We start from the raw sequence: 14,355 nt of genomic DNA on the forward strand, positions 1-14,355 counted from the left end.
AGAGAGGCAAGAGATAGAGATAAAGAGTGAGAGAGACAAAGTGAGACAGAGAGAGAGAGACTGACAGACAAGGAATTGAAAGAGGCAGATAGAGAAGGAGAAAAAAGACAGAGATAGGAAAGAGAGAAGTAAAAGAAAGATAAAAAGAGAGACAGAAAGAGAGAGATAAAAAAAGAGAGTGGCAGAAATAGAGACTGAGAGAGAGGCAGAGAGAGAGACAGAGAGAGATAAAGAGAGAGAGGCAGAGAGAGACAGAGACAGATAAAGAGAGAGAGGCAGAAAGAGAGAGAGAGAAACAGAGAGAGACCGAGAGGGACAGAAAGACAGAGAGATATAGAGACAGAGAAAGAGACAGAGAGAGACAGAGAGAGAGACAAATACAGAGACAGAGAATTTCAAGGGACATTATCCAAGATCAGAAAGCAGAAATTGGATAATTACAAGACACTACTTTCCAATCCACTATCCCTGCGTTCAATTTTTACAGTGGCTCATTCATACACACACAGAACATCACTCACACAGAGAACAACACACACACAGAACATCACACACACACAGAGAACAACACACACACACAGACAGATAGCATCTCACACACACACAGACACATAACATCACACACACACACAGACACATAACATCACACACACACACAGCTAGTCCAAGACAATCACTCACACAAGTAACGTTTCAATAAACCAAGGAGGTGTCCCAATGGACCGGAATGGGGGGCGGGGGGGGGGGGAGACACTCTGCTTCATCTAGATCCTTATCAAACCTATCCTGCCACAATGTCCATTTGTAATCAATGTCCACTCCCTGGTCAGTCCTGACCCTAATCTCAAGTCTTAAGTGGCAGTGGTTGAACAGTACGAAGAGAGGTGGGGAAAAAAGGGAGGGGGGGCGGGGGCTGTGAAGAGTTTAGTCCAAAATGTGTACAGTATAAATATTTACCATATAAATGTTTTCAATGTAAATATTTACAATCTTAAATATGTACAGTATAAATATTTACCATCTAAATGTTTTCAATGTAAATATTTACAATCTTAAATATGTACAGTATAAATATTTACCATCTAAATGTTTTCAATGTAAATATTTACAATCTTAAATATGTACAGTATAAATATTTACCATCTAAATGAGTTCAATGTAAATATTTACCATCTAAATGTTTTCAATGTAAATATTTACAATCTTCAATATGTACAGTATAAATATTTACCATCTAAATGAGTTCAATGTAAATATTTACCATCTTAAATATGTACAGTATAAATATTTATCATCTTAAATGTCTTCAATGTATATGTGTACTATCGAGATACCGTAGATTCTAAATATGTACAATCATAATGTGTACAACGGATTGTAAAAAAAAATAACAGTAAGAGCTAGAGTAGCAACTGGAATAAGAGAGATAAGAAGATAAGTTACAGAGTAAAAATAAGAGACTCTGCAGGAGAAAGTTATACCAGTAACTCTGTGGCATTTCATGACTATAATATGATGATTTCCCTTTGCAAATTCTCATGTGTCTAACGAGGCCAATCCTTGATACACAACTGCAGTAAGTGCATCTGTAGTTCACTTTCACCCTTCTTTCTACTTCTGGTGTGTCTAGCCATCAGCAATCCAGGACCTTCTTTTATGCTGGCTCTCCATTTGGATCTATCCAGTGGCTCTTTCTCCTAACTGCTGGTGTTAATTTTGAAGAGCTTCATGTCTCCATTGAATACTTCAGTATACATAAACGTGGACGACCAGCGGCTCTCCTGACTTCTGTTAGATCGTCACACATAAAGTCTTGTAAGAGTCGACCTTATGGCATTCTGTGAACATGTCCAAGCCAGCCAAGGCGTCTGCTGCCGATAACAGCGCGGATGTCCTCATAGGTTATTTTATCTCGCCACCTTTGTTTAAGAGTCCGCATAAAGCATCGGAGATTGACAAGGCCGGATTTAAGTACGTGGAGACCTCTGCACTTTTTTTCGAAAATTTGAATAAAGATCCACTTAAGAATAATAAGCACATATATTTTAGTAGAAAGACATACAGTACTTGTAAATGGAATCTCAATTTTTTTAAAAATATTTAATATTAATATTTTAGATTTAATAAGTGTATATTTTTTAGTTTGTGAAGGGTAAGGCACTTGGTAGACGGTATGTCGTAAATCCGGAGCTGCATTTACATATTACGAGCATGCTACAAACGTCACTTATTAATCACGACAATGTCAGCAGACGATTAAAAATGTTGGAGGTAAAAATGCGTAAAAAAAAAGATTTAAAGAAAAATAGAAGTTAAAGACTCGTCGAAATTCTAATATATATGTCTCTTGTGGAGGCCTCAGGGCAGTAGCCCCGCTGGCCCTCCGTTAAATCCGGCCCTGGGGGTGGAACATATTTAGTTTCTTTTTCCTGCCAAGAGTAGATAGAGTATGACTAAGAGATGTAGTACAGTGAGAGGTACACTGACATATATAATAAGTGATGCTGGCTGGCATACACTGCTGGACATAAAATCAAGGGAACTCTAGTTCAAACTCCGAATTTGAGCTGTGTTTTGGCTGCATGGAAGCCTTCTCCCAGATACTCACCACCCCCACCCCCCCCCCCGTACTTGACCACAATTGAGTTGGACCAGAGAGAACTAAGTATACATACAATATAATCAAAATAAGAGATACAGTAAGTGAGAGAGTGAGAGAGAGAGAAAGAGAGAGGGAGAGAGAATAAGAGAGAAGGAGAGAGAGAGAAAGAGAGAGAGAAAGAAAGAGAGAAAGAGAGAGAGGGAGAGAAGGAGAGAGAAAGAGAGAGAGAGAGAAAGAGAGAGAGAAAGAGAGAGGGAGAGAAGGAGAGAGAAAGAGAGAGAGAAAGAGAGAGAGAAAGAGAGAGAGAAAGAGAGAGAGAGAGGGAGAGAGATAGAGAGAGAGAAAGAGAGAGAGAAAGAGAGAGAGAAAGAGAGAGAGAAAGAGAGAGAGAGAGGGAGAGAAGGAGAGAGAAAGAGAGAGGGAGAGAAGGAGAGAGAAAGAGAGAGAGAGAGAAAGAGAGAGAAGGAGAGAGAAAAAGAGATTGAGAGAGAGAGGGAGAGAGAAGGAGAGAGAAAGAGAGATTGGGAGAGAGAGAGAGAGGGAGAGAAGGAGAGAGAAAGAAAAAAAAAGAGAGAAAGAGATTTATCAGGACTTCCATGAGATCCACCCAACTCTAATGGGAACCTATGTTTATTGGGAAAAAAGTCAAGGCGTTTGGTCGTTGTGATGGCAACATGACACCCTCGTCAACAGTCGGCCACAGAAACAGATGACCATTACATCATCTGAAAGGTCTGAAAGCGAAACTTTACCTACTGTGAATCATGATGGGTGCCTTGATAAAAGCGTCCTTGCGCTCCTAGTCCCTGGCTGCTTTGAGACATTTCATTGTTACTTGAAGCTCAGCCATAAATAGCGATTGAACGAGTTGTCTTGGGCTCCAAACAAGTCCTGTCTTAGGGACTCGTTGTCATGACAACAGAACAGGAAATAAACTTTTATCTGTTGAACGAATACAAAAAAAAAAAAGAAAAACATGTTCTTCCGGTCAAAGTTTTCACGAAACAAAAGAAAATAAAGAAGACAAGGTTTGTTTTGCCTTCTTTTTGTTTTGTTTAGAGCGCCATAAAGATGTGTATAATGCTGACAAGCAGTTGGGATGTTGTAACTTGTGACTCTATAGAGCAGTGATGCCCAGCCTTTTTCGGCCGGGGGGCCATTTTAATTCCCGACACCCGTGTCGCGGGTCACATCATCGAATAAATAAAAAAAAAATGAAATAGTCATTAATTCCATTTTAAATAGTTTTATCAGAAACTCGTAGCACTACTAGGCCTACGTACACATGTAAGGCGAATATGTAAGATCTGTCTCACCCGTTTTATGACTGAAACGTTTGTCTACTCAAGGAAGTGCTTGTAAACATTGTGATCGCCCGTAACTCTATATTTCAAAAATTTGAAAAGTTTCTTAAGGCAACACGGCGAAGAAATCAATTGTCTGTATCGCTCTAAATGTCTCAAGCTGTGATGTCTGGCTTTGTAATCAAACGAGTTCCAGTTACAGATCTGTCGCAGCAGTCTTCAGTGGCAATGGAAAACATTTCAAAAATCTGCTGCTCTGTCATTTAGTTTGGAATGGAAATTTTTACCCATATCGTCCCCTCTTTTCGCTTTAGTTGCTTTTTTTTCCCCAGGAAAAATTCTTTCATCACAGCTAGAAAAACACTTTTTTTTCGCTTCATTTCTCATAATTTGTACAACTCTATAGTTTGCCCAAACCGTGGCCACATTTCTTGTCAAAATTTACAATCACTGTCCAACTTCAATATGATATGTATACTTGTGCTGCACAAAATTGCTATTATTTGATGAGATATATATATAATATATTGGCACAAATTTACTGCCTGCCTGTGTCAAAATTTACAATCACTGTTCAATTTTTCAATATGACATATATACTTGTACTGCACATAATTACTGACTTATACTTGATGAGATATATAATATATATTGGCACAAAATTGCTGTCTGCCTTTGTCAAAATTTACAATCACTGTCCAGCTTCAATATGATATATATACTTGTACTGCGCATAATTACTGACTTATACTTGATGAGATATATAATATATATTAGCACAACTCAACTCACTAGGCGTAACTTGGCCATCTCTTTCTTTGCGGCTCAAACCAACAATGCCTCCATACTTTTAAAAATGTTTTGTTTTATAACTGCCCTTTTATGTTATATTTGTTTCATTCCTACGTCTCTCCCGTTTCATTAATCCACAAATATGAAATGGTACATATTATTCTCTTGGATACCAAAAGAACGTTACCAAAACTGATGCAGAATTGATGCCCCTGTGTTACACACAAGATGTTTTCAACAAGACTAGCTCAAGACAGCAGCGGAATTATCCAAGAATCTAAAACAACTGTAAAAGACACACTACAACAGCATAAGTCTCAATTAACACAATGATTTTATTAGTCTCTTAATGGACCTCATTCACCCATCGTAAACAAACAACATTTAGCCACGTAGTGCTCTATCTCTTCTATATAATTTACGAGCTCATGTTTAATTCATGATGGTTGTCACGTGACAGTTTTCCCCGTTGTTTTATCAATAAGATCACGTGACTAAATGTTGTTTGTTTACGATTGGTGAATGAGGTCCATTATCTTCTTTACTCCAGCCACTTGTTATGAATCTAACTTCCATTTCCATCCAGTCCTGACACACTGCTGTTCACTCAACCATGTACACTCAAGGTCCACTGGTCATTTCATACACAGGCACACACACGGCACTACAAGCCACTCAAAACACATACACTTACTGTCACAACAACTGTCAACACTTGTCGCCGAAAAAATAAACTTCGTGTTTATTAAAAAATTATATAATAATATGAATATTAGAATACCACACATGGGCGTAGCCGGGGGGGGGGGGGTCCCCCCGAAAAAAAATCCTGGCTACGCCCATTAGAATGAAATCCATCCAAGAAAAAGTGTCCTAGCGTAAGGAAAATACATTTTTCAACTTAAAAAAAAACATTTTCTTCAATTAGTGCCGATGTTAAAGCGGGCCGGATGGAACCACGTCGTGGGCCGGATAATTTAGGTTACCAATATCGTATGCTTTAAATGACAAAATACAGGCCTTACTTTTTTAAAAAGAAAAAAAAAATCCGTTTATGTATGTATTTTATTTTATTTCTAAACATCTTCGATGACTCATTAATCGTAAACATCTTCAAACACACATTTTCAAGTACTCATCTTCATATGCGTATTAAACCTAATGTTATAGAAAGAAGAATATAAAGAGTATATTTGATGATATAAGTAAATATCAGATAGCTCTGAACAGAATTAAACAAACAGAAGCTATATATGTATGTACATATACTGGACTCATGTAACAAGTCAACAAATCAATAACCAGTTTTGATACTAAAAGGTGAATACATTCTGGACTTTTAGAACAAATTTACTTAAAAACCGGGAATTCTGTGAGCGTGTGTTCGTGATATCAGACCAATCTCCACTGGTCGTAAAATGATGATGGCTAACAATGATGAAACCCGATCCGCGCGAGTTCAGGTCCTACTTCAATGACGTCATCACTTATTCATGCCTGCATATGAAATGATCGGACTTTTAGAAATGCTATCGAATGTCAAGCCCTGGATGACAAATGTCACCATCTTTGTAAAGATAAGTGTCCAGATCTGTTCATTGATGCGGGGGGAGATAGAAGAACAGATTTAATGAGAACATTGATGTTTGTTTCCTCCGGAACAAGGCTAATTAAGTAACCCTTTCAAACTTTTCCGATCTACGGAGCAAATAATGTACAGGCTCATCTGTTGTTAGGGCCGTCACTTAACGGCTGGTGTCGGCGGTCGTTGACTTGTAGCACCAAACTGCTAGTAGGCAAATAAATCGCTGTAGGCCTATTATAGTTTAACTTGTAAAACTTTGAAATAACTTGAATACATTTTGCGAACAAAACTAAATTTAACTTTCATTACAATATTGTCGAGATGAGATGAAGTAAGCTTATATATTTTCAACACATCTAACTCACAATAAAATCACGTTTTTACGCTCTGGCTTCCTGGAGTCGTCTGGTGCACTTAACCCAGCTTACGACAGCGCCGCTTTTCTTGTATCATTCTTCAAGACTAACATTTAAATTAATGCTCTCTCTCTCTACAACTAACAATAAATACTCCCTTTGTACATCACCTAGGAAACACACACATACACCCACACACTCCATAAAAGTCAAGTGACTTTATTTCCCCATTCGTATGTCAGGTTGGGTGGACTCAGGAGCTCGATGTTTAAAACCCCAGTCTTCACCGGCATTTGAACTCGAGAGCCTTCGGGTCGGAAGTCAAGCGCATTCCACTCAGCCACCAGGCTACAAGGTTCATAATGAAAGAAGCTAGTCAGTAGAGTATGCACAGAGGAAATGGAGTTTAAATTGTTTTTTCACGACAATAAGCAAAGATAGTTCTTAGAACGTACAAAAAACGCATGTCTATTCTGAAACTGTTGTTTTTACGACAATAAGCAAAGATAGTTCTTAGAACGTACAAAAAACGCATGTCTATTCTGAAACTGTTGTTTTTACGACAATAAGCAAAGATAGTTCTTAGAACGTACAAAAAAACGCATGTCTATTCTAAAACTGTTGTTTTTACGGCTTAAAAAAAAAAAACTCTAGTCAAAGCAATTAAGAGTGGTCGTCTCAAAGAAAACCATGCACTAATTGGCGCCCTTAAGGTAATACTGAACTAATTGGCGCCCTTAAACTAAATTACATTCTCGCTGCCACACTAGCCTTTTCTTTTTAAATTTCAATTTCACAATTTGTTTTGTTGCAATAAGGATTATCTCAGCCATTTTTTTGTTTTGTTTTACTTAGCCAGACTATAAACAAACAAATGATTTTCTTTTTTCTTCTTTTCAAGCTGGAGAGTTCTGACAGTCAGTAGTGCGCAGTGGTTTTCAGTCCAGTCAGTTCATTGATATCCTGTTTTCTGTTGAGAGGTTTTCAGCGTCAGTATCTTATTCGGGCCTTTTGATAAAGTATGGAAGTATGAACCACGTGGTCAGCCTTCACCGTGGATACTCCACAATGGCCTGTTTTGTTTCATGCGATTTGTATCGAATCAATTCAATCTTATTACCTCAAACACAAGAATTGATAAAAATGAACGAAATAGTACATCAATTATTTTGTTTGGTATCGAACAAGGGAAAGAATTTGTATTTGACTGATACTGTGGTATAAGTTCAATTAGTTCCCTTTAAATTATGTAGAGAGAAATAGGTGGCCGCTTTTAAGTTTGAAACTAACAGTAGATAATTATAAACTTTCTTTTTTAATAAGCACCTTTCCGGTACAGTGGCTAGTGCTACGTCTTAAGGAGGTATAAATAGGCTCGAGCCCTGGAGTTCGAATTCAGGTCGTTTCAACAGTTTTTTAATAAATGCATTTAAAAAGCGATCATGGTAGCCTTCACCTAGATACACACTTCTTTCTCCCTTTTGCCTAATGGTTCAGACAAGTGACAGGACCATAGCGTATTGAGAAACTTAAAAGCTAAACAAAAGCAGTTGATAAAAATCTAATCCAATTTTTTTAGACTAGTTTCGTTTCAAATTTAATTGCATGACTGACCCAAACTAATTCATACAACCACGCTTAATATGGACTTTGTGTGTGTGTTTTTTTTTTATAATTATTTGTTTTAATTTTTGTTGCTGTTAACTATTGGGGCTTTTTGTATCTTTTTAAAAAAAATTCCTCTGCACATTCTCTTTTCAGATCTCCCAGCGTTGCTCTGACCTCTACAAACCTTCTTTATTTTATAAGATTTTAAGATAAGATATTCTATAAGATAAGATAAGATGGTATTTAGCGTCACCATCAATTAGTTTACAAATGTGATGGGATCATCATTAGAATTAAAATCTGTGAAACTTTAGTTTAGGAAAGAAGCCAATTACTATTCACAACCCTAAATCAACAGTCATCACCTTCACAACCTTATAGCACCAACCATTACAACCCTTTATAGCACCAACCATTACAATCCTTTATAGCCCCAACCATTACAACCCTTTATAGCACCAACCATTACAACCCTTTATAGCACCAACCATTACAACCCTTTATAGCACCAACCATTACAACCCTTTATAGCCCCAACCATTACAACCCTTTATAGCACCAACCATTACAACCCTTTATAGCACCAACCATTACAACCCTTTATAGCACCAACCATTACAACCCTTTATAGCCCCAACCATTACAACCCTTTATAGCACCAACCATTACAACCCTTTATAGCACCAACCATTACAACCCTTTATAGCCCCAACCATTACAACCCTTTATAGCACCAACCATTACAACCCTTTATAGCCCCAACCATTACAACTCTTTATAGCACCAACCATTACAACCCTTTATAGCCACAACCATTACAACCCTTTATAGCCCTAACCATCTCCCGCTTAATCTCATAGAGCAAAAATATACCGCTCAATCTTATTTAGCCTATAATCCCCAAGCTCAGTCTTATAAATCCGATCTTCATCTACACAATTGTATTACACCAACAATCACGCGAGCAATCTTATAGCATTACCATCACCCACTCACACATCTGACAGCACCAACCACCACCCTCTCACACACATCTTATAGCACCAACCACCACCCACTCACACACATCGTATAGCACCTACCACCACCCACTCACACACATCTTATAGCACCTACCACCACCCACTCACACACATCTTATAACACCAACCACCACCCACTCAAACACATCTTATAACACCAACCACCACCCACTCAAACATATAGCACCAGATATCGCTCACACCATCACCCTTACAATTTACAACACCAGCCCAACCATCAATCACGTACTGAAAGACAGGCTACTCACTGGGGCCCCATCTCTCCAACGACTTAATAGGCCAGTACTTGAGGAGGTCCAATTGTTCCACTTCAGCGTCTTAGTCCCTGACATTAGCCCGTCAATAACTTTATCCGGCTGACCACACGCAAGTATTAACTGTTCCATTTTCTTCCCAAGATTAACTTAATGCGGAAAGATGTGAGGCCGCAGTGGGTTGGTTTCAGATATTGGCTTATCGTCTGAGACCAAACAAACAGACAAATTGGCAGATTTTGTAGTCTGTGGGCGAAATTGTTTGTTTTTCTCTCTTGTATGTTTTAAAAGGATTATAGTGGGCTTCATTATCATGAGTCTTATTTATAATTTAATTTCAGTGTATACTTAAGTCTTGTATAAAAGTTTGCACTAAGAATGTTTTGGAATGACCCGAGAGCAGGGCCGGATTTAAGGGAGGGCAGGCGGGGCTATAGCCCCGGGGAATCCACAAGAAAGGGGCCTCAACAAACGAGCTAGAAACATATCCGAATTTCGAGGGGTAAAAACATGTTTTTCTAACTTTTTTTTAACGCATTTTTACTGCTGACAAAAAAAAAATGTCGTGATTAAGAAGTTTACATTTGTAGCCTGCTCGGAATAAATAAATACATCTCCAGATTTACGACAGTAGATCTATCAAGGGACTTATCCTCGACAAACTAAAAAAAAAAATTAAAATTAAAAAATAATACTTTTTAACACAAAATAGGGTGTAGGAGATCTAACGTATTCAAAGTTTTTACCAGACAGACAGACAGACAGACACTGAGCTGATATAAGCTTTGTGAAAAGAAGAAGAGGCAAACAGAGAAAGCGATTGGAAGATAAAAAAATGTTAGAGCCTGTCATTTGAAGAGATTCTATTCAATGCGAAAGACAGAGAGAAATTCTCGTCAGATCATATGTGGTGCCCCAACGGTTCAACTGACTAGGAGATAGGTGAAGATGAATACTCACATTCAGGGTCGGACTGGGTGTTAAGATAGGCCCGGGCATTTCTATACAATTCGACTTATATCATACGAGGGGCATCCAACCCCAGGTCTACCTAATGTATCGATAACTGAACGCATGCATTTGGTGTTAAAAGTCAACGACGCTGCCTTTTAATCGCCAAGTGTGTCAGCTCTAAAAGGATGACGCCTACTAGTGGCCCTGCCAACGGATATAGGCTATTACATTATTTCGGAAAAAGGTGTTAGATTAAATTAGCATTTATCACACTATAGAGTCTGTAAAAGATTCTTCTTTTAACACGAAGCTCAGAGGGTCCCTTTTACAAAAGAATAGTATAAAACATTTAACAATTTAATGTAATACTTTCTATAGTCTCATTCATAAGGCCCTTTAGGTGGCCCTACCGGCCCATTTGGGTACAGGCCCACCGAGCATTTGCACAAAAGCCCATACAGCCAGTCCGCCCCTGCTCACATTTGACCAGAGTAGCACCACTAGTAGGATGACTAAACTTATTCATGTTACGCCGAATGTCGCCAATTCACGAAACGAATGACTGGCTCTTACAGTGGCTGGTTATATCAAGCATTAATGGCCATTTCCAAAACTGGCCGACTTCCGGTTTTGACGTTAACATGGACTTCAAGAATAAGACTAAAAGGTGAAGTAGCAATACTACACAAAACACTGAACCATAACTTACAAATAAAAAAAAAAACAAAACCTACTAAAGCGGTCCGACACAAATATATATATGCAGATCATTCCATATGCAAGAACTGATTCACATTAGGTTGATTCAAGGATATGATCCTAAATCAAACTTCTTACATCTTCAGTATTTAGCGAAATTAAATTTGTTATTTAATTGGTAACTGGGAATTTTCAATATGACGTCATTGTCTTTGGGGTTTTTTTTTTTGTCTTTTTATCTTTCAATACCCATCCCTCTTTTTTTCTCTCCTCTTTATTTCATTGTTTTACGTTGTTTCTTTGGGTTCCATTATATCGCCTCTATATTTATCCGTATCGCTTTCTCTTCTTTAACACCATCTATTGCATTTTATTGATGAACCGGTTGTGTGGAATCAGAATGTAACCCATTCAGCACATAACTGTGATTAAGTAATGAAATCAGACTTCTATGATTAGTTTACGTGTCCCCCAAAGACACTGAGATACTCTTGATTAAACGATAGATGTAGAATCTAGTAGTGAACAGAGACAGGTACAGAGTGTGTGAGCCAGTGGCTCTGTGCCAACGGTCCACCAATTACTGGATGGTTCTGTTTTTTAAATTTAATTTGTTCCGTTAATTGACGCAAAACTAACAAACATGGGATCACTTTTTAAGAGCGGAAGTTTTAAGAAAGTGAATTTTTATTGAAAACTGGACTTAGCAAGACTGTTTGGAGAGAGATGGGTTCAGATCTTTTTTTTTAACACGCGCGCTCTATCTCTCCCTTTCTCTCTCTCTCTCTCTCTCTCTCTCCCTCTCTCTCCCTCTCTCTCTCTCTCTCTCTCTCTCTCTCACACCAATGTTGATCACACTCTGCTTTCATTTTGTTGTCTTCCAACCAACTAACTAATGTTCATTTGTTGATAATAAACATACTAAAAGACAGAAAGAGAGACAGACAGGCAGATACAGATAGATAGATAGATAGATAGATAGATAGATAGACAGACAGACAGACAGACAGACAGACAGACAGACAGACAGACAGACAGACAGACAGAATGACTGACAGACTGACTGACTGACTGACTGACTGACTGACTGACTGACTGACAGACAGACAGACAGACAAATAGATAGATAGATAGATAGATAGATAGATAGATAGATAGATAGATAGATAGATAGATAGATAGATAGATAGATTGATAGATAGATAGATTAGATAGATAGATAAATAGATAGATAGATAGTAAGTAGGTAGGTAAGTAGGTAGGTAGGTAGATAGACCAAAAGACAGGTTAACAGATAGATAGATAGATAAATAGATAGATAGATAGATAGATAGATAGATAGATAGATAGATAGATAGATAGATAGATAGATAGATAGATAGATAGATAGACCAACAGACAGGTTAACAGATAGATAGATAGATAGATAGATAGATAGATAGATAGATAGATAGATAGATAGATAGATAGATAGATAGATAGATAGACTTTCCCAGAATCCAGCTGACTTTCAAGGACACTCCAACACGGAACACAAACAACAAAAGAAAGGGAGAGAATTGAAGAAACAATGAGAATAATGTACCAGGTCACAGACGGACCTCACATTGAGCCCTGGAAGGTAAAGACGGACCTCACATTGACCCCTGGAAGGTAAAGACGGACCTCACATTGAGCCCTGGAAGGTAAAGACGGACCTCACATTGACCCCTGGAAGGTAAAGACGGACCTCACATTGAGCCCTGGAAGTCAAAGACGGACCTCACATTGAGCCCTGGAAGTCAAAGACGGACCTCACATTGAGCCCTGGAAGTCAAAGACGGACCTCACATTGAGCCCTGGAAGTCAAAGACGGACCTCACATTGAGCCCTGGAAGTCAAAGACGGACCTCACGTTGAGCCCTGGAAGTCAAAGACGGACCTCACATTGAGCCCTGGAAGTCAAAGACGGATCTCACATTGAGCCCTGGAAGGCTAAGAACAAAATTGGCGGGAACTGACCAGTTCAGAACTTTTGTATGCAGACGATGTAAAACAAACGGAAAGAAATCAAAACAAAGAGGTTGGAAACAAAGAGAGAAAAGGGAGTAGACCCAATTTGAATGAGAGAGAGAGAGAAAGAGGAAGAGAGAAGAGATGGTGTGGTATGCGCTCTATACTATCGTCTCGATTGTCGCAGGTTCAAACCCTGCCCGCTGCCATCTCCAGCCTTCCCGAGGGGAGGTTTTGGCCAGGATGTAATAATTCTGGAGAATCTTTAGACACATGTAGAACAAACAAAGTGAGAGAGAGAAAGAGGGTCAGAGAGAGAGAGAGAGAGAGAGAGTCAGAGAGTGAGTCAGAGAGAGAGTCAGAGAGTGAGTCACAGAGAGAGTCAGAGAGAGTCAGAGAGAATGTCAGAGAGAGAGAGTCAGAGAGAGTGTCAGAGAGAGAGAGTCAGAGAGTGAGTCAGAGAGTCAGAGAGAGTCAGAGAGAATGACAGAGAGAGAGAGAGTCAGAAAGAGTGTCAGAGAGAGAGAGAGAGTCACAGAGAGAGTCAGACAGAGAGAGAGTCAGAGAGAGAGAGTCAGAGAGAGAGAGAATCAGAGAGAGAGAGTGTGTGTCAGAGAGAGAGAGAGAGTGTCAGAGAGAGAGAGTCACAGAGAGAGAGTGTGTGTCAGAGAGAGAGAGTCAGAGAGAGTGTCAGAGAGAGAGTCACAGAGAGAGAGAGAGAGTCAGAGAGAGTGTCAGAGAGAGTGAGTCACAGAGAGAGAGAGTCAGAGAGAGAGTCACAGACAGAGTCAGACAGAGAGAAAGAGTCAGAGAGAGAGAGAATCAGAGAGAGAGAGAGTCAGAGAGAGAGTCAGAGTCAGACACAGAGAAAGAGTCAAAGAGAGAGAGACGGTGAGAGAGAAAAAGGAAAAATAAGTTTAAAAAAAATGGTCGACAGCTCAGTAGCCGACCTTGACACAGAACATAAATAAAACTAAACTGAAAGGATGGAATGACCTTGTACTTTACGTCTGCTGTTAATTAACAGACGGTTTGAAAAGCATCAACAAGATGGCGGTCAACGAGATATTGATATCTGTATTAAATAAATCGAGAAAATAAACCTTGACCTTCAATCAACAGTTCCAGTCAAACATTTTCAACGCATTGTCTACAGAGAAATCTAT

General features: G+C 38.8%; 1 protein-coding gene across 2 annotated transcripts in view; it reads right to left on the minus strand.

Moving 5' to 3' along the window:
• The window catches only part of LOC106066866 (cGMP-gated cation channel alpha-1-like), a 168,512-nt gene that overhangs the window by 111,256 nt on the left and 42,901 nt on the right, over window positions 1-14,355 (minus strand). The window contains exon 1 of one of the 2 annotated variants that reach the window (XM_056006318.1): window positions 3,359-3,399. The exons of the other annotated variant lie outside the window; for it this stretch is intronic. The gene's annotated coding sequence lies outside the window, so the exon portion shown is untranslated. Of the gene's footprint in view, window positions 1-3,358; window positions 3,400-14,355 lie in introns of those variants that run through there. 2 annotated transcript variants of the gene reach the window in all.

The sequence above is a fragment of the Biomphalaria glabrata genome, chromosome 12 (assembly GCF_947242115.1).
Source record: "Biomphalaria glabrata chromosome 12, xgBioGlab47.1, whole genome shotgun sequence".
Classification (NCBI taxonomy): domain Eukaryota; kingdom Metazoa; phylum Mollusca; class Gastropoda; family Planorbidae; genus Biomphalaria; species Biomphalaria glabrata.